Raw genomic sequence first — 19345 nt, forward strand, 5'->3', positions numbered from 1 at the left:
CTAGGGCAGTCATGCACCACAGGAGCAAGAAAGAAAAGTTTACTGGAACTAAGAAGGCACGCTCCTTTCTTCAGTGTTCTTCCAATTATGCCCATTGACAGATTTCACACTGAGCCAACTGGCAAAGGAGAGATGTTTACAGATTTACTCAGAAAAGTGACATCTGGCACAGAGTATTCCAGCAAATTAAAAGCTATAACCTATAATGGTAACAAAGAACTCATTTAGGGCAGAAAAACAGTAAGATGAATATAGCTGAAGGGAAATAATACTGCATGGTAACTTTATCAAAACTTATTATCTAAAATCAAAATGTAAGCACAAATAACCTTTACTTAGTTCTTATAGTTAAGTTGCCGCATACATGGCACTGTTCATGAGCCCCAGTGGAAAGCTGGGAGTGGTTAGCAGACTTTCCTTTATGTTGGCCTTGAACTCCAGTGTTTATCTGCCCACTGTGATGGGACTTAAGGATTTCACTGAGCTTCTGCCATTTGCGACTTGGGCAGCTGGTCGATAAGTGAAGCCTTTGAGAAAAAGCCAGCTCTGAATGTTGACTTCATTTCTATTTCTCTTTGTATCTTGACTTCTCAAGTCCTGATGTCTAGTCATCTTAAATTTCAACTTTTGTCTTTGCTCATCATCTCAATATCTTTGCTCATATCACATGACCTAACATATGCTTTAACAGAATAGAGGCATGGATGGTTAATATCTCCATTATGAGTAGTTTTCCCATGTATGATTTTGGTCCGCAAGTCCCATAGTCCCATATACCTTAGTATCTCTCTTGTGCTACTAAAAAGAGAATATATATTGTTTTATATTGTGCTTTGTTTCAGCTTTCTAATTGTTCTCAGCAGGAGTATTGCTCTGCTACACACTAATTCATCATTGCTGTAAGTGGAACTCCATGAAAATATTTTAAAGAGATGTAATTATTTAATCAGTTACTAAGTCTATGATTTGCAATGAAAATTATTTGTGAAAAGAGCAAAATGCAACCTCTAAAATTGTTTATTTTTCTCCTCTTTGTTTATGTTAAAACATGCTTTTTGATCCATGTACTTTTATAATTTCTGGGAGGAAACATGTTCTGGAGCATTCAACCCAGAGTCCTAAATTCAAAGGTAATGCCATTTATCATTCTGTTACCATCTCTTGTGAACATCCAATTTGTTCATACATGGAGGCAAAATATTAGCTTGTACTGAAATATAGCAGTGGTGATTAAACTACATTTTTACTTACTTGAATCCTAAAAGATATAGTAAATCAAGACTGTTTAAGTCAGGCCAAGTTTTTCATAAGAACAAATAGGCAAAAACACTGCATTTTAATTTTTTTTTAGTTCCTGCTTTCCTGAGTGACATGAGATATTGCTGAATTTCAAGGTTGCTTTTCAATTAATGGTGACATGTGGAATATAACCATGCATCCATTTGACAATGCATCCCTTATGTCAAAGAGGTTATCTTCTTTTCCTCATTGTACTGTGGTTTCTAACAAAGAATAGAGAGGATTTTGCTCTCGTGTTGCTGTAGGGAGGCAAATTCGATGCAAATGAAATGCATGGGGAATAATTAAAGGCAACATACTAGTGTGGGCCAGAAAGTAAAATTAATACCCCACACATGCTGAGAATATGGCCACAGTGGGCTCCCAGGACGGTAGGTTCTGATTCTAAGCATATGAATATATATTTAATTTGTATTTAAATAGCATATGGCAGAAGAAATTCACATACCATACATTATTAGTTCATATATTATTAGTTTACTTTTTCCTCTCAAAAACATAAGCTGAAAATTTCTGGCTAAAGTGTTTTCAAGAGGTTTCAAATAAAACAAATAATAGCACTTATTCATTCAACAAATATTTTCATGATTTTACATCCTGAAAGACACTTTAGTTGGCCTCTAAGGATACAATTGTAAGAGAATACACAGAATTTACCCTTACAGACTGAGAAAGGAGATTGGTGTGCGTCAATATTTCACATAAATAGTAATATTTCAAGCTATAATTATCAATAAAAGGAAATAAGCAGCATTATAAAATAAACATATGTAACAGGAATACCTGATCTTGTCTAGAAATGTAAACAAACACCATGTAAATAATAGAGGAAGGCTGAGACAGTGATAGAATTCCAGGCAAGAAGAAGGATGCGCACATGAACTGCAAGATGAAAAATCTGTCTGGAATGGAGAGAGTACAGACTGAAACCTGATTCCTCTGACTCCATAGCTGTTCCTTTTAACCGTCCCACTTGAGCTATGGTGAAAAATTATGGTAAAGTGCAGGCTTCAAGGTCATGCAGTCTTACTATTGATAACTAGCTATGTGCTTTTGGTCAAATTTCTCAACTCCCTGAGAATCCATTTTTCAATAATGGAAATGCAGCCACTTGGCTCCTCCAACCCTGAGAATCAATTATTCCTACAGTACTTAGGTTTTCCAATTCAGTGACCACAGCTTCCATGGTAAGGTACAGCCTACAGTGGTTCATTCACTGTGTTTCACTCAGGTTTAAGCATCATCAGAAAGTACAAACATGCTTCAGGAGAAAATAGTCTTAACTGTCATGTGATTCATAATGATTGCACTTTGTGTCTGCTTGGCATAATGCTGAAACCAGCATTACACACATCTATAGTCCCACTGAGGACCCTTTATGACCTCCCAGCAAAAGGGAAAACAATCTGAGCTTAGTTCATGGGTGGATTATCTTGGTATGCGGGTGCAGCTGAGAATGGATGGTGGCTTCGCTACAGTTCCACTCAGCATAAGACAGTGATGAAGCAAACTTCTTCGAAGAATAGATTTTTGGGATGCACATCTGATATTTGGTACAGCTGAAATAGCCAAAGTTTAGAATACATATATACAAACACATAGAGAGTTGCAAGCACTTGGCCTATTGTTCAGAAACTGGTAAGAAAATATATTGAAAGATGATATGTAAGCTTGAGGAAAGGCTGTCCGATAGTGGTCAGAAATCATGAACATGGTTTATTGTATTGTTAATGCTTAACAGGGCTCATCAATATTGAAAGAGACACTGAGTTACCAAATAAAATAACTCAATCAGTTGCTATCAATCAGACTCTGTCATTGACCACCTGAGAGCAGGTACAAAAGGTCCATAAATGGAGTAGTCAAAGGGACAGAGCTGTAGGCTATATATGTGTCCTGCAGTTCACAAAAGCTGGCCAAACTGCTGATACTTTTTAATGTCTAATCTTCCAGAATCAGAAATGAACATTGAACAGCTAGTATTGCATTTTTTTTCCTCAAAGATATCAACCAGATTTTAATGGCAAATTGATTACTTTGAAACTCTTTCACATTGAAATGGGGCAGCAATTTCTTTTCATTACCATCATCATTTATTCTGCACTTGAGTTTGCCTTTCCTACCCATTCTACCTCAACCAGCACCACAAACTGAGGGCTCATAAAAGGTGTGGTCCACCAGAACAACATCCCATATGATACTTTATCACATCAAGGAACCCATTTTGCATTGAAGGAAATACTATCCATGGGTCAGAACCATGGAATTAATGGATCAACCAAAAAGAGTGATAAAACAGCCTTTTGAAAGTGTAGCTGAGATACCACTTTGGGGATAATGTAGTGGGAGAATGGTCAGTATTTCTCAGAATGCTGTATACATGCTAAATCAATTATCATTATATATTCTTGTTTTTTTCAGTAGGTATATACATAGATCCAGCAACCACAGGACAGAAGCAGGAGTATCCCCACTAACTGTCACATCCTATGACTTGTTGGAAGAATTTGAGATTTCTTTCTAATAACTCTGTGCTCTGTGGAATTAGATTCTTATTTCTCAAAAGAGGAATATTTCTACCAAAGCGAAGAGCAGGAACTCCTATTGAATTTTCAGCCACAACTGCTTAGGGGCACTTTGTACACCTTGTACCAAGGAATCAGTAGGCAATATAAAAATCATCACACTCTCAGGGTGAATTAATTTTAATCCTTAGGAGGAGGCATGGTAAGGACAAATATACTTGGCAACCGGATTATTTATTTAGACGTTCCTAAGTACTACCTAGCAAAATTGTAATGGTAAATGGAAAAGCACAACATATGTGGCCCAAGGAGGGTTTGGTAAACAGAGGATTGAATCTCTCAAGGATGAGTCTTGGTCACCCCACCAGGTGAACCATCCTGTCTTAGAAGTGCTGCTTGCTAAGGGTGTGAAGAAGTCAATGAGGTCGAGAAGTGAGATGGTGCATTTTCCGGAGATCAGCCACTAGAAATGGCTTTGTAATTTGTTCCATGAGTCTTTCTTTAATATTTTCCCCATGAAAAGAGGTCTACTGTACAGAAATAGCTGTTCTCAGGACTCAAACTAAGCAAGTGAGTCTAACTCAGTAGCATAAAGAGAGGACTTTCATGTCTTGCCATGCGACAGCCCACTGTCCTCCCATATAGAACTGATAGGTTTGTAACCGTGGGCTCAGAATGTTGCCATCTGAGTACTCGGAACTTCTTCAGGAACTGTTTTTGCTGAAGAATCATCATCCCTTTGTTTATGCCTTTTTCACCAGTCATTCTGAGTTCACTGATTAATCAACACAGGGTATAAGGTCTCAGCCTTCTTTATGAAAATTGGATCAGTCCTGAAAGGCTTCCCTAGTTGTAGAGGTTCTCACAGGGTGAGTGGAGGAATTGTTTTGAGTCCACTGCTGCCTGGTGCCTCTTTCCATTTCCCCCCAAATGTTGATCATAAGAGAAATCATTAATAAATTTCCTACATGCACATACCCATCTCAGTACCTGCTTTCAGGACAATCTGGAACCGTTTACAAATTAGCACCTTATTAATCAGGTATCACAGGGTGCATCAAAATAGATCATTATTACACTGAAATGCTTGTTTAATACTGATCCATACAGCATGGCCTAAGGATCAATGCAGAGATTTATCTATTTGTACTGACAGAGCAAAAGGTAAAAGTCTGTGGACTGGACAAGGCCCGACTTGCCAACTATAAGAGATGTTTAACAAGTGATTTTTCCTTATCTAATTTAATTATAACTATTTCAATAGAGACCTGTTATAACCTTCCTTGCTAATATTATAAAATTTTCTTGTTTTACTTGGCCTTTCGGTAATTAAAAATTGAACAGTGATCTACTGAAGACTGTTGAATTATTGCATTTTGACCAACTGTCATGCTTGTCCATTATTGTAATTTACATTTTTTTTTTGGTTCTGGCAATTATATAATTTAAAATTATTTTAATAAATACATCATACTTATTACTACAGGTATAGATTTCTATTTGACTAATTAACAGAGAAACACTGTCATAAATTACTTTAATAAAGCTTAAATTAAACTACAGTGGATAATTATTCCTTAATAGGGTTTTAAAGTACAATAAAGATTAAATTTTTTAAAAAACTACTATTTTAATTTGAAATGGTTTTTGGTCCTATAATATTTATGATGAATACACAAAGTTATGTCAAATATTTTTGCCTGACTTCAAGAATTTAAAATATTTAACCTAATATTTATAGTATTTAATATTTATTTTGAAACTGTTGCCACAGAACTTTCTCAAGTTGAACTGTTATTTTGTGTTAGTGTTTAATATTAAGTTATTGTGTGTTACAAAGAAAAAATCATAAGAAATACATATACAGGAGCTTATTTTCTACATGTTGGAATTTGTAGGGCATATCTTGAATGTAGATAATACCTGGAGAAATTATCCAGAAAACAATGAATGGAAAAGTGTTTGGTTTATCCTTAATCTTTGAAATCATTTGGAAGACCACACATTTACTGGGTAGGCAGTTTAATTACTGCTTTCAAAAAAGCATTAAACTAATATTTGTATATATTGTCCCCTTCTTCCTGCCATAACTATATTTTCATGCAAACCTCAGATGCTAGCGTTTCACATAAATTATTTTTCACCTTTCCTAGTAGATTAATGAGTGAAGTACTCTGAATGTCTCCATTTTACAAATATTGAAAATTAAGTTTAGAAGTGTTATAAGGTACCTTGCCCAAGGTCTCTTCTCTGTCTCTAAAGGGCTGCAGAAAGAGATGCATTCACCCTGTGCGGGCAGCTCAGTTGAATAGAGAGTCATCCCAATAGGCCAAGGTTGTGCTTTTGATCCCTGGTCAAGGCACATACCAGAAATAACCAATGAATGGAACAACAAATGATCTATATTTTTAGGGAATTATAAAAGTTTGAAAAAGATTATGTTAAATATGTAATGATATGACACTTCTGATTTTCTTTGTAAATAATTCAAATTTAAATTTTAAAGAGGAAAATTTTATTGTAAGCATATTCATCTCAGACTTTTAAAAGAAAGCTTGTAATAAAATAGTACTGTATTTATCTATGATCTTTAGGACTTCTCAGAAACTATCGATTAATTTTTTTCATAGAGCTAATGGCATTTGCTCTCAGAGAACAAACTGCCTTTGACTTTTTGAGAAGGAGAATGAGGAAGGCTAAAAAGAATTTTCAAATACTATGTAACAAGAGATGATGATGATGTGCCCCAACTGAATTGTGAATTCTACTTTTTTCTTGTTTAAATAAAACAGGCATAAAATTGTATAAATATATTTCTATGAATAATACATCTAAAATGATCCAAGATTGGCTAAGAAGCACTAGAGGATTATTAAAACCACTGACTCACAAACAACACATGTTCTGCAGCATCTCTTAAGGGACTGTTTCAAAGTGTTCTTATTTTATTTGTGTAAAAGGGTGTTACTCTGTTTACATTTGGCTTTAGTAAGATATGCTTACAAAAGGAAACTTCTAACTTGAAATGAAAACAAATAATCACAAAGCATTTTCTTCTGTGTCATAGTGCTTGTTTTCTTCCATTTAAAAAAAGAGAAGCTGGAATAACCAGGACAATAATAACATATTTAATTTCTTTGAAGATCTTTAAACACTAGAAATTGTCATAGACAATGACAATGTTACCAATTTAGTGGGTTTTATACAAAAAGAATCTGACTGAATCAAGGGAGAAAACAGATCCAACACTTGGAAAAATTTATTGACCTACAACTTACACAGTCTTGTCTTGACTAGGAAGAAAAATGTAATTATATTGCAGTACTAGTGAAATGCTCTCGATGAAATTTACTTACAAATTTAAAATTTAATAAATTGTATTTGATACTCATGGTGACTGAACAAACAAGAGATAATGCGGTTTAGCTTAATAACATCATATAAAATCCAATGTGGTTGAGTTAAGCTCATTTTTTGAAAGACTCATATATGATTAAAGGGTAGGGAAATGAGCAGAAGGCCATGGATTTTTCACAGCTGTCTGCCCAGAATGGTTATGGTCATCTTTCACTAATCTATGACTACTTAGGAAATTATATGTTAGCTCCTATTAGTTCTGTTCAATGTCTTCAGTAGACATTTAAAGACAGAAACAAATGAAAAAGTATACATTATTAACTCTTGTAAAGCTTTACAGAGAAGTATAAGTAATTTGCATTTTCCTTAAATATTTACTAAAAGAACCTCAAAAGACCTCACAAGACCTCAAAAGTTCTCTTTGTCCTTTAAATAAAATATTTTCCTCTCTTTTTAAATATTTTACCTATAGCTACCATCAACTGAGATCTGTAGAGCAGAGCCAGAATCTGCTCTTTTGAATATCTCAGTGTAAAAGATTTTTCACTGTTATATTTTATTCTGATAACTGTGAACAATTAGGATCCTTTTAAAAATATTTAGTTATATATTCACTTTAATAATGTTTTAAAGGACTCTTACTAAATGTCTCCATAATATGCATATTTATGCCAACCACTAATAACCTAAAAAAGGAATGCATTCATACTTAATTATCACATATTTATTGAAGAATAGAGTAGCAGGTGTTTGTTTGTTTTGTTAGTGATTTTGTTGTACAGACTCAATCATTTAGAATGGAGAACTGAAGATGTTATAAAAATGTTTAACCCCAAAATCATTTTGTTTCCTCCTGTAAGAATTTATCTCTAAGCTCACTTCTTTGTTTTAGAGTATTTCTCTTATTTCATCATCTAGATAACTGCCTTAATTATTTGCCATGTTTTGCATGTTTGTCACAGATATCACCTTCATTAAAACTTAATACCCAGAAAAGCAAAGGCTAAAATGTTAATTTTTACAGTAATGACAAGCGGTGAGAATTCTTTTTGAAATCATTTCTGCTTACATTCCAAGAAAATCCAAATGTATTAAGAATTGCATTTTAGAATACTTAATACTTTTAAGGTTTTTTTTTTTAATAAGCCATTGAAAAAACGACCATGAATTTAAGGGTGCTGTGTATTTTTATCCTCCAGCGGTCCCCAACCTTTTTGGTACCGGAATCTGTTTTTTCCACAGATCGGCGGGGGTGGGGGGTAGGAGGCGGAGCTGAGTCAGGTTGTGGGGAGAACAGAAGCTCAGGGGAGAGGTGGGGGAGGGAGTGGGGGGTCGGAGGAGGAGCTCAGGTGAGCTCAGTTACTCACCACAGTTCACCTCCTGCTGAGGACTGGGGAGGAGGAGGTGGGGAGTTGAGTCCAGGTGAGCTTCCCTGCTGGATTGCTAACAGTACTGGTCAGCAGCCAGGGGCTGGAGACCTCTGTTATCCTCTATCCCTGACAACCCAGGAAAAAATATAGACTAAAAGTTCCATCAAGGAAAAAAGTGCTAATGTAACATTTTAAATTAATAGAACATTTTAGAGATTAATGAAACAATTTAAAATTCATATTAGGACTATTAATATAATCCAAATACCTGCTTATTTTTCCAAAATATATTAAAGTACATATATGGAATGTTTTATGAATAATATAGCATTTAGATTTATATACTTCCTCTCAAAATAAAATACATTATAGTTAAATCTGAGTACATCAATCACATCATGTTATATTTAATCAGGCAATATATAACTGACATAAATTGTTTTCATTTTTCTTAATACACTCAGGAGTAGTGAAGAGAGTGTCCAGGGTGTAAAACCTAAAATAGTAATTTAGCATTTGGGAGCTAGTGTTTCTCCGCCACCATTTCATATTCAGAGGCAGCCTGAACCCTTGCGGCCAGTAACACCTAATAGTAGCACTATGATGTTTTAGGCACAGAGTCTTACACGTTGCTTAAATTTCCCAATAATTACCTCTCTGGAAGCATAGACACTAGGAGTTATGGGACTGTATGTCTATCTAGTGAATAAAAATACATAAAGTAAAACTTCTTGTACCTAATGGAATATTAGGTATAAAACAATAACAGAAAGTGAACTCCACAAAGACTCACGTCATCCACAGTGTCTTGAACTAACCAAGTGGCTTAGACCAAACCCCCCTGACAACGGTGACCTAACCAGGCTGCCCGAAGTAGAAAGTATATCGTAAACCCAAAGTCCTAGAGACTGTAGGATGTATAGCATGGTTTATTTGTTTATTTTTTCCACTTTTTGTAGTTAAAAGATAAATTGGTAAGAAATGAATAAATTATGCAATGTACTTATACAACATGATGCAATAAAATGTTGGAGAACCTAGACAAATTATTTATGAAGTATCATCAAGAATACATGCCAAACATTTAAAAGTAATAAAACTCCACATAGGTGGTTTAAGTTTAAGACTTTATGAAGACCTGCCCTATGTCCATCAGAACTCTGTTTAAGACCACCATATTCACGCTGTTAATGACAAATTTGTGCTGTCCATTGATTTTTATCAGCTGAAGTAAAATTTCATCACATAAACTTTATACATATATTAGCTTGTATATATATATCAGCACTCTTGAATATACTTCATCATTATGTTTAGAAATGGCCCAAAATTTTTCTAAAAAAATGAATCCACCAAGTTAGCCACAGTCACACATAAGTAAAACCTGGTCACACACAGCAAAGCTGAAATAAGCAGTACACCCTGTTGCAATTTAGTACATATAACAATACCTGTGTGACTAAAACAGAGTATAGATATCCTACCAATTTTATATTATTTGTTAATTGCAAACCATCATGAAAAAACTAAACCGGCCAACATTTTAGAATTAAGTAAAACCTGGTCACACACAGCAAAGCTGAAATAAGCAGTACACCCTGTTGCAATTTAGTGCATATAACAATACCTGTGTGACTAAAACAGAGTATAGATATCCTACCAATTTTATATTATTTGTTAATTGCAAACCATCATGAAAAAACTAAACTGGCCAACATTTTAGAATTATAATTTACCTTGAAATTGCCTAATTCACTTACAAAAAATTTGTCATTCACAATAGAGTTATCAAATCAGAAAATATGAAACTAAGGAGCATATTCAAGTTCAATGATAAAGACAGCCTAGAATATAATCCAAACTTCATATGTTAAAAACCACAGAAAAAGAACACAAAGTGCCCAGATGTGTATGTTGGAGGTTTAAACAAGTAGACATTCAATAGGTCACATTGGTCCTGGTTGTGTGTTAGGAGAATTACTATATCAACACTTTATAAACATATTTAGAGGGAAAATTTTCTCAGAAGAGAATGTTTGCATTTATGAAATAAAGTGAAATATTTGGAGCAGCTTCAACTAGAAGAAATCAGTCATCTGGGAAATCTGCAGAAAATGTTAAAGACCAGCCAAATGATATCATGCTTTGCTATTTTTTTTTTAACTCAGGATATGAAAACTAAATACTGGAAAAGATTTTTTTGGAATATTGTGTGTCATTTTACTACTTTAATTTTTAAAAATAAAGTTATTTAGGCTTCTTGTATACATGTTTCAAAAAATTGCATAAGAATATAAAATGTGCAAAATTTAAATAATAAAATGATAACCTAATAAATCATGATCCTGGAAAAGTGGTGAGACTGGTTGATTCTGCAGCAATATCACCACACAAGTGCTCAGAAGGTTCCCCATTGCCTCCCTACATGTGATTGGTACAGTTTGCTGGAGGATTTATGGCATTTTATTAATTATATGAAAGGTGAACCTGTGAATTCAAGAACTGATGATAATATCAGTCACTGGTTGGAGCCTTTTACTTTTATTTTTTGTGTATGCTTTTTATTACACTATGACCCTCATTCTTTAAATCTATGGGTTGTTGAAAGCCTACTGAACAGAAAAAAAAAAGATTTCCCTCAGTTTCCTAAATAGTTCACCAAACCACTAGAATAGGTGGATCATTGTTCATAACATTAGACTTCTGATATAGATATCTCTAAAATTAAGATCATGTGATCTTCCCCCACATATTCAATATGTACCTTTATCTTCTTATATTTAAAGAGATGTGTTAAAATTCATTCTATGTTCATAAACCAAAATCAGTGAATCTCTTTGAATCTTAGACAACTATTTGCACTTATCATCTCTATTTATAAATCACATATTATTGAAAGCAATATGTTAAATATTTGTTTTTTATAATTTCATCAATTATGTTTTGTGGTTTTTTTTTAGATAAAGAGTGGTATATCTCTAAAGATGATTGCCCCGTTTGAGACAAGAGCAAATAGTATGTATTCTCTCTTAAAAAAACTTTTGGTGTTATATTGTCTACAAAATTAATGTATTTGGCTAACTAACCAAAGTGAACAGTGATATAATGCTTATTACATGCTACATATTATTCCAAAAAGGTAGCATGTGTCAAACTATTTAATGCTAACAAACACTATAGAAGTAGATACTAGCATTGTAGCTATTTCTCAAGTTAGGAAGTTGAGACATGGAGAGAATGAATAACTTCATGCAAGCCTCATATTTAGAGAGTAACAAAGCTAAGATTTTCCTCAAGTGGCCTGACTCCAGAATATGCGCTCATTAACCAACATACCTTCACGGTACTTCAAGGATGTGTTATCATTCATTTAACCAATTACCCATTTGTGTTTGTGTTGGTGGTTCTAAATAGTTTGAAGTAGTAAAATAACACCATGCTGAGCATTTTGGCAACAAAATATTTTTACACATCATTTATTATATTCCGAGGATATGGTAATAGACTATAAATTTCAATATACAAAACATTTCTTTATTCAAACTGTCCTTCCCAAAAGAGGTATAGATACATTTCCCCCTTAAATATTTTGGAGAGTTCTGATTTCTTTTCATCAACGATGATATTGTATATCCTTTTCTTTAAAAAGAATTTAAAATTAAGCTTTGTTTAAACTTTGTAGGGTGTCTCTCCCTGCAAATTCCACACATCATATAAAAAACTTTGTGGTTCATTTTCTTTCATGATCCAGCTGCTTTCAAGTAGAGAGGGCACAATTATAAATGGGAATGGCATTCTCTAAAATGCTGACTGACTTGGAAGGTAGAGAGAAGCTAATGAAAGAACAGATGCTTTTTTTTCTGTTCATGGTAATATTAAGTATAAGACAGGAAAGGCAAGTGATTCCCATTGTGTGACTGTGGAGGAGGATATGGAAAGATAGCAATTTAAAATATCTCACTTACTTCAAAGAAAAGATACAGAATATTTTGAAATTCCTCCTACATTAGAGATATAAATATTAATAATCATCATCTTGGCTCAACAAGGTCACACAAGTCTTCTTGTCAAGGGTAGAACTCACAAACATAAAATCGTTTGGATAATACAATGACAGGATATATAGAATCAGTTTATAATTTTCCTTCTAATTATAAATTATTTATATATATTATTGTTATATTTTAATATATAAATATATATTTATATATAATATATATTTTAATATATAATATATAAATATTTATAATATATTTTAATATATTATAAATATATTTATATCTATGTTTTATTTCCTTATAAAATCTTTTCTAATACAATGGTAGAATGTATAGAATCAATTTATCACATTCCTTCTGTTTTTCACATATATATTTTCACTATTGTTTAATGTTTAAATTTTTCTCTGAGTGGGTAACATACAATTCTGCATATGTAAAATGTTATGCCATCTGCTCTGACACACTCTAACTATAAGGAAGTCCAGTAAACACAAGTGATCTTCAAAGGCATGTTGATGTGCAGGCAAGTTTGGTTCGATACTGAATGCCTATTTATCTCTTTCAGCATATAACAAGATTATTCATTTGTCTACCGTATAGATTCTGTGACGTTGTAGATTGTTTCCCTTAATAGTCAGCCCATCTCACGGGACAAGAAGCTTTTTTCACTACACACAAAACAATGAGCATTTTTTACTCTCTTCTGAGTTCAAGCAGGAATCAATACTAGTTTAGTAGCATTTAGAAAAATCTTCCAACTGGTAAGAAGAAATCATCAAAACTGTTGATGGACGAATAATAGGGACATTTCACACAGCAGGGTGTGTCTAAATTGGCTAGACCAGGGTAGAATGGCGATCCAAGCCCAGGTTTAAAAACGTGAAATAAGACTGAAAAGGTATGTCTGTTAGAGACATCTAAATGATTCTAATGACATTAGGTTGAGGAAAGGAGGTGAGGAGGTTATAAAGACATACATTTTACATGCCAGGAAAAAAGGCCTGAAGCAAGAGCAACAAATAAGAAGCATCACAAGAGTGCATACTCTGGGTGAGGAGGAGAAAATGAAATTATATGTATCATGATTTATACCTTTCCTATAAGTTGATACAAGTCTCAGGAAGTTTAAATTCAATTAATTAACAAAAATAATATTAAATAATATTTCCCTAGTAACAATAGTGCAGTTTTAAATGCTTTATAGCCACATGTTATTGTACAGAATATATGTAGAACAAGTTTGTCTTTGCAGGTAGATTTCAATGGGCAATGCTATTCCACAATGTATGTGCCAAGGGATCAAGTTATCATTTCATAATTCTAAAACTTTTTTTTTTCATTTTCCTACAATGAGTGTTGATCAATGAATCCTTTCAAAGCCCTTTGACAATTGAGAAGGAACTTCAATCTTTCCACCACATTTTAGTCAGTATGTTTTTCTCTCTTTCTCTATCCTTTGTTGTTGTTATACAAATAATCACTTTCTGATGCAGTAGGTGCTTTTTTTAAAAAATGAAGTCCTTTCGGTGGTACTCAAAATGATCTTCAGCTACATATCAGTGTCCAGTTTGATTTCCCCATGTTGACTGTTTTTAAATTAAAGCATGTGTTGTGCTTACAGATTTTTAAAATTTGATATTACTGAAAAGTAAAATTGATATTTCATTTATTTCAATACAGAATTACACTAATTTAGTTATTAAGTTTTATCGACTTTAGGAAAACTAATTTTGTTTATGTCTCAACTATTTCCTCCCTAAATCAACAGAAAAAAAAGAAAGAAATTTTTTTGCTACCTTTTGGGGACAACTATTTGAAAATTTGTTTTAATATCCACTAAGAGAGAGGTTTGAAATTTATAATAAACTGTTTTACATTGAATTGTTGGTCAATAAAATATATTTAATCAAAGGTAATATATATCAAGTGGTAGTAAAAAATTATATTTCTAACCAAAATAGCCACTATTCTGTGGCATTTATATAATTAGCACATGTAATCATCTCAACCACCTTCTGATGTAGATATTACTATATTATTATCATTATTATTATTAATCTTTCAGTGAGAAAACTGAGGGGACTAGACTACGATAGTCTAATCCTAAAATGGTTAGAAATCCTGTGAGAAATCACAAAAGGATGAAGTAACTAGAGTTTGAAATTAGAAGGAAATATTTGACCCCCGGCTCTGTTGCTCCAACACAGCCCTCACAGCTTCACTGGTTCCATGTGTGACTGTAATCAAAATACTTAATTTCTATGTTTCAATTTTTACCATTGTAATGGATGTACATGATTATCAAAATGACTTCAAATGATGAAGGAACCAAAAAAAAAAGGATTATCCTGACTAATCGTTTGTCCTTATTCACTTATTTGTTGTTGAGAAGCAGCCTCAATAATTTTTTCCCTTTATATCTTACTTTTCTCAAATTTTAGCCTACCCATCAGCCTATACATCTAGAAGATATTTTCAAAGACTCCTTTTATTTGAAAACTTCTTATTTGTTCAGTGATACTGAGTATAACTGCCCATGTTGGGCCCTGCATACTTTCAGGGAATGCTATTCACAGGTACTACGACTATAAGCTGTGTCTGGTATTTATAAAATTATCTGGATATATTACTTAAATTATCTCCTCTTTCAATAATTCTAATTGTGAAAGAGAAATCAAAACATAGCATGTGTTTGGAGAAGATGTTCTTGGCTATGAATACATAGAAAACATGACTGTATAAAATTTAGAATATATTTCTTTTACTGTAATCTGGAGAATTTTTGCCTGTATTCATTGCACCGTCAAGCATCTGCAGACAACTTCACACTTTATTGAAGTGTTGAAATTAAAATAAAATAATGAACTACAGCAAAAATATATACATCATGATATGATACTAAACACTTTTATGTAAACAAGATGTGTTAGATAAGCCATAAACTAATTAAACCTCAATTTGCTTTTATAACGTTACCTATCATTTCTATTTAAAGTTAAACCATGTTTTTAAGTACCACCATTTTTTATAAAAATCTTCCAAAATATATAAAACAAAATAATAAGAACAAGTTTCTTAACATTTTATTAGAGCAATTACTGTTTCTATGTCTTCCTGTGTTGATGAGCTGGGGAGATAAAATGTCACCTACACACAACCAGCTATAGCAAAGATTCTTAAATGCTTTGAAACATACACTTTTGCCTTTTTTGCACTATCTCAAACATATGGTTGCTTTTGGAATATTTAAATTGGAAGAGGATATAGAGGTGAAATGGTTCATTGTTTTTGTTGCCCAGATGGAGAAACAAATCTAAAAAATTTAGTGAAACTCTGTCAGAAATATGACAAACATGAGAATCTACGTCTACAGAATCCTGTTCTTGTGATTATTTCTGCTCAGTTATGGTGCCTCCCCCAAAAAAGGAAATATGAAGTGCCCACAGTTCTGGCCTTTTCTGTATCTCTGATTGCACATATACACAGGGAAGAGGGACTTTTCTTAGCTGTATCAGAAAAACAGAGCAGGCTAATTATATAATTCATTCTATTCTTCTTCAGGGCATTCACATAACTTAGGAGCTACTTTGAATTTAAAAGAAATATCTACTGTCATATTGCCTTGTAGATTTATTGAACCCAAGAAAACTTTCTCCATAAACATAATTCTATATGCAATCTGCTGTAAAATGGCCGTATATTTTTAAGGATGTCTTTCAATGCCTAAGTTCTTCTGTTGTTTTTACTTTCCATCTGTTATTTAAAAAGCACTAACATTTCTTACAGAGAAACATATCCATGTTATGAGGATAAATTTCTTGTCTTCATGAAAAAAAAAATCAGTGGTCTTAAATAGTCCATGTAAAAATATACAAACTAAGGAATTTTTCTTGTATATAGAAAAGTTCATATGGCTTAGACTTATGGAATTTAAATTTTGCTTTGTAAATTTTAATATGATTTTTCCAGAAAGGCAGTACAGTATGGTTGGCCAAAGCATCAATTCTGCAGTCAATGTAGTAAAAAATCAAATTCTGGTTTTGTCATGTTAGAAACTGTTTAGTCTTGAGCAAGAAATATCTCCTCTGTGTGCCTCAATTTCCTCCCTGGTAATATGGACATGATACAGTAGTACCCCCGTTAACTGTGATTTTGCTTTTCATAGTTTGTTAACCTTGGTCAACCACTGTCTGAAAATATTAAATGAAAAATTCCTAAGAAATAAAAAAAATTCTTAAGTTTTAAATTGCATGCTATTCTGAATAGCATGAAATTTTGTGCTTTCTTTCCCCACCCCACATGAGATATTAAACCATCTCTTTGTCCAACATATCCATGCTGTGTATGCACCCTGACTTTCAGTCACTTGGTAGCCATCTTGGTTTCAGAAGGAAAGAGAGAGACCACATTCATATAATTTATATTGCAGTATAAGGTTATAATTGTTCAATCTTATAATTATCCTTGTTAATCTCTTACTGTGTGTAAGTAAATTTTATCTTAGGTATATATGTATAAAAAAGCTTAGTTTATATGGGTTTCAGTATTATACATGGTTTTAAACATTCACTAGGAGTCCTGAAGTATATTCTGCATGAATAAGGTGAGACTACTGTAATAATATGTCTAACATATGTCTAACTCTTTGATTTTCTGTAAATGTTAAATGAATTCCTTTATGTAATGTTCTCAAAACAGTCCTGCTCAAAATAAAGGATTCATTAAGCTTTAATTACAATTATTATTACTAATGTGATTGTCACAATAACCAAAGTGCATGCAAAGCATGTAGCCATCTTTATATACATATTTATACACAAAAATATATATTCTATATAAAAAATGTTTATAATCACATTAACATTAAATAATAACATATTTAACATCATACCTTAATTATATTACATATTAATATAACTACTGAAATTATTATTTAAAATACATAATTTAAATTCTTTATATATATACACATATATATGTGTATATTTGGGTGTTTTAGTATCACAAGTTTTGCATTGAAGAGAGGGCATGACATTAGTGGGAGGCAGGAACGTGGCACATCAGACATAGCTGTGGTGATTTTGAGCTTGGTGTCTCATCAATAGCATGTTATGTGTATACTTGCACCAGGGAATCTAGAAAAAACTCACAGGATCTTGACTGCTCACTTTATTACAAAAATCTAAATTTCAATTAGTTTATTAACTATAAAAGATATATATTTTTAAAGATTTTATTTATTTTTAGAGAGAGGAAGGGAGGGAGAGAGGGAAACATCAATGTGTGGTTGCCTCTTGAGCACCCCCTACTAGGGACCTGGCTCGCAACCCAGGCATGTGCCCTGACTGGGAATCAACCAGCAACCTTTTGATTTGCAGTCCGGCGCTCCATCCCCTGAGCCACACCACCCAAGAGTACAAAAGATATTTTATGTGACATTCAAGCTGGCCTTGTGCCTCTGTATACCATGCCAGATCCAGAAAAGAACCTCTCTTGGTTTGCTCATTTCTCATTAGCTAAAATGCTTGACTAATATAATAGGTCCCTGATTCCATTAGAATCCTCACAGACTCTCCTTATTCTGGCAGGAGGAAAACTCCACTCCCTCTCCAGGTTCCTGACACTGAGAAATTAATTATTGTTTGTCTTCTTTGCTCTAGTCAGTGGATGAGGCACTAGGGAATCAAGACATTCACTACCGAAGGGAATGCCCATGGTCATATGTAATTTGATTTTAAATATGCCTGCAGAGGACAATAACATGCTCTGCAATTAATCTCACAAAGCTTACAAAACCTTTGTAACTAAGCTAATAAAAGAAGTAGTAATCGATATTAATCATTTTAAAGAGGAACAAAACATAAACCCTACCTACATATGCAGCTTTTTAACTTTCTAACTACCCATATGACAGAGGTAAAGACAGATCAGCAGAGATTATAAATGATAAACTTTTAGTTAAATTATGCAATGAGTGCATAACAACTTGCCAATTTATTAGAAAATTAAACAAAAAAAAGTTTAAAAAATTCTGGTTATGAGAGAGAGAGGGAAGAGTCAAGGAAGAAAACACCATAGAATTCTTAGAAAATGTGGAACAAAGTAGGTTTACAGTTCTGAGTACATGAAACATACTTTATTCTTGTATAATTATTACTTATTGTAATATTTTCCATATGAACAACAGTAAACCTACTTTTGTCCCAACCCATATATCAAGATATTTAATGTGATATTTTTTTATTATCTCAGAGTTTCAGCTAAGGTCCTGGGTGCAGAAGTTAATCTTGATCCTAAAGTGTGGTACTCCGCTACCTGTGCATGACATGTTCAGAGATTAAAGTACTGATTCTCTCAGCATTTAGAAATCCCAAGTTCAAGGAGAAACTATCTTGGAGAGACTTGTCAGTAATTTGTTCACTACCAACTTACTTAAGCTAAAGAACAGCACAGGGGTTTCATAGTGATAACTCAGAGAGAGTAATGTATATCCTATGAAGTTTGGGAAGCATAAGGATTCTACGAGGGACTGTGGTTAGATGGTTATTTCAGGATGGCAGGAGATCAGAGAGTCACAAGAATCACTAGTTATGACCTATTTTCCATATACAATGGCAGTTTGAAAAAGCTTGCAATCTATGAATCAAAGATGAGCCATGAAGAAGGAAGCTGGTTGCAGCTTTCATAAAATCTCTCTCCAGCAGTCCTTGCCAGAAGTTGTAAATTGACCCAGCCCTGCAAGGACCACAGGAAGCCAAGGCCTTCGCACTGTAGTCAAAAGATTCCAGCTGGA

Source organism: Pteronotus mesoamericanus, unplaced genomic scaffold (genome assembly GCF_021234165.1).
Source record: "Pteronotus mesoamericanus isolate MK-2021 breed Mesoamerican mustached bat unplaced genomic scaffold, CSHL_Meso_final contig_68, whole genome shotgun sequence".
Classification (NCBI taxonomy): Eukaryota; Metazoa; Chordata; class Mammalia; order Chiroptera; family Mormoopidae; genus Pteronotus; species Pteronotus mesoamericanus.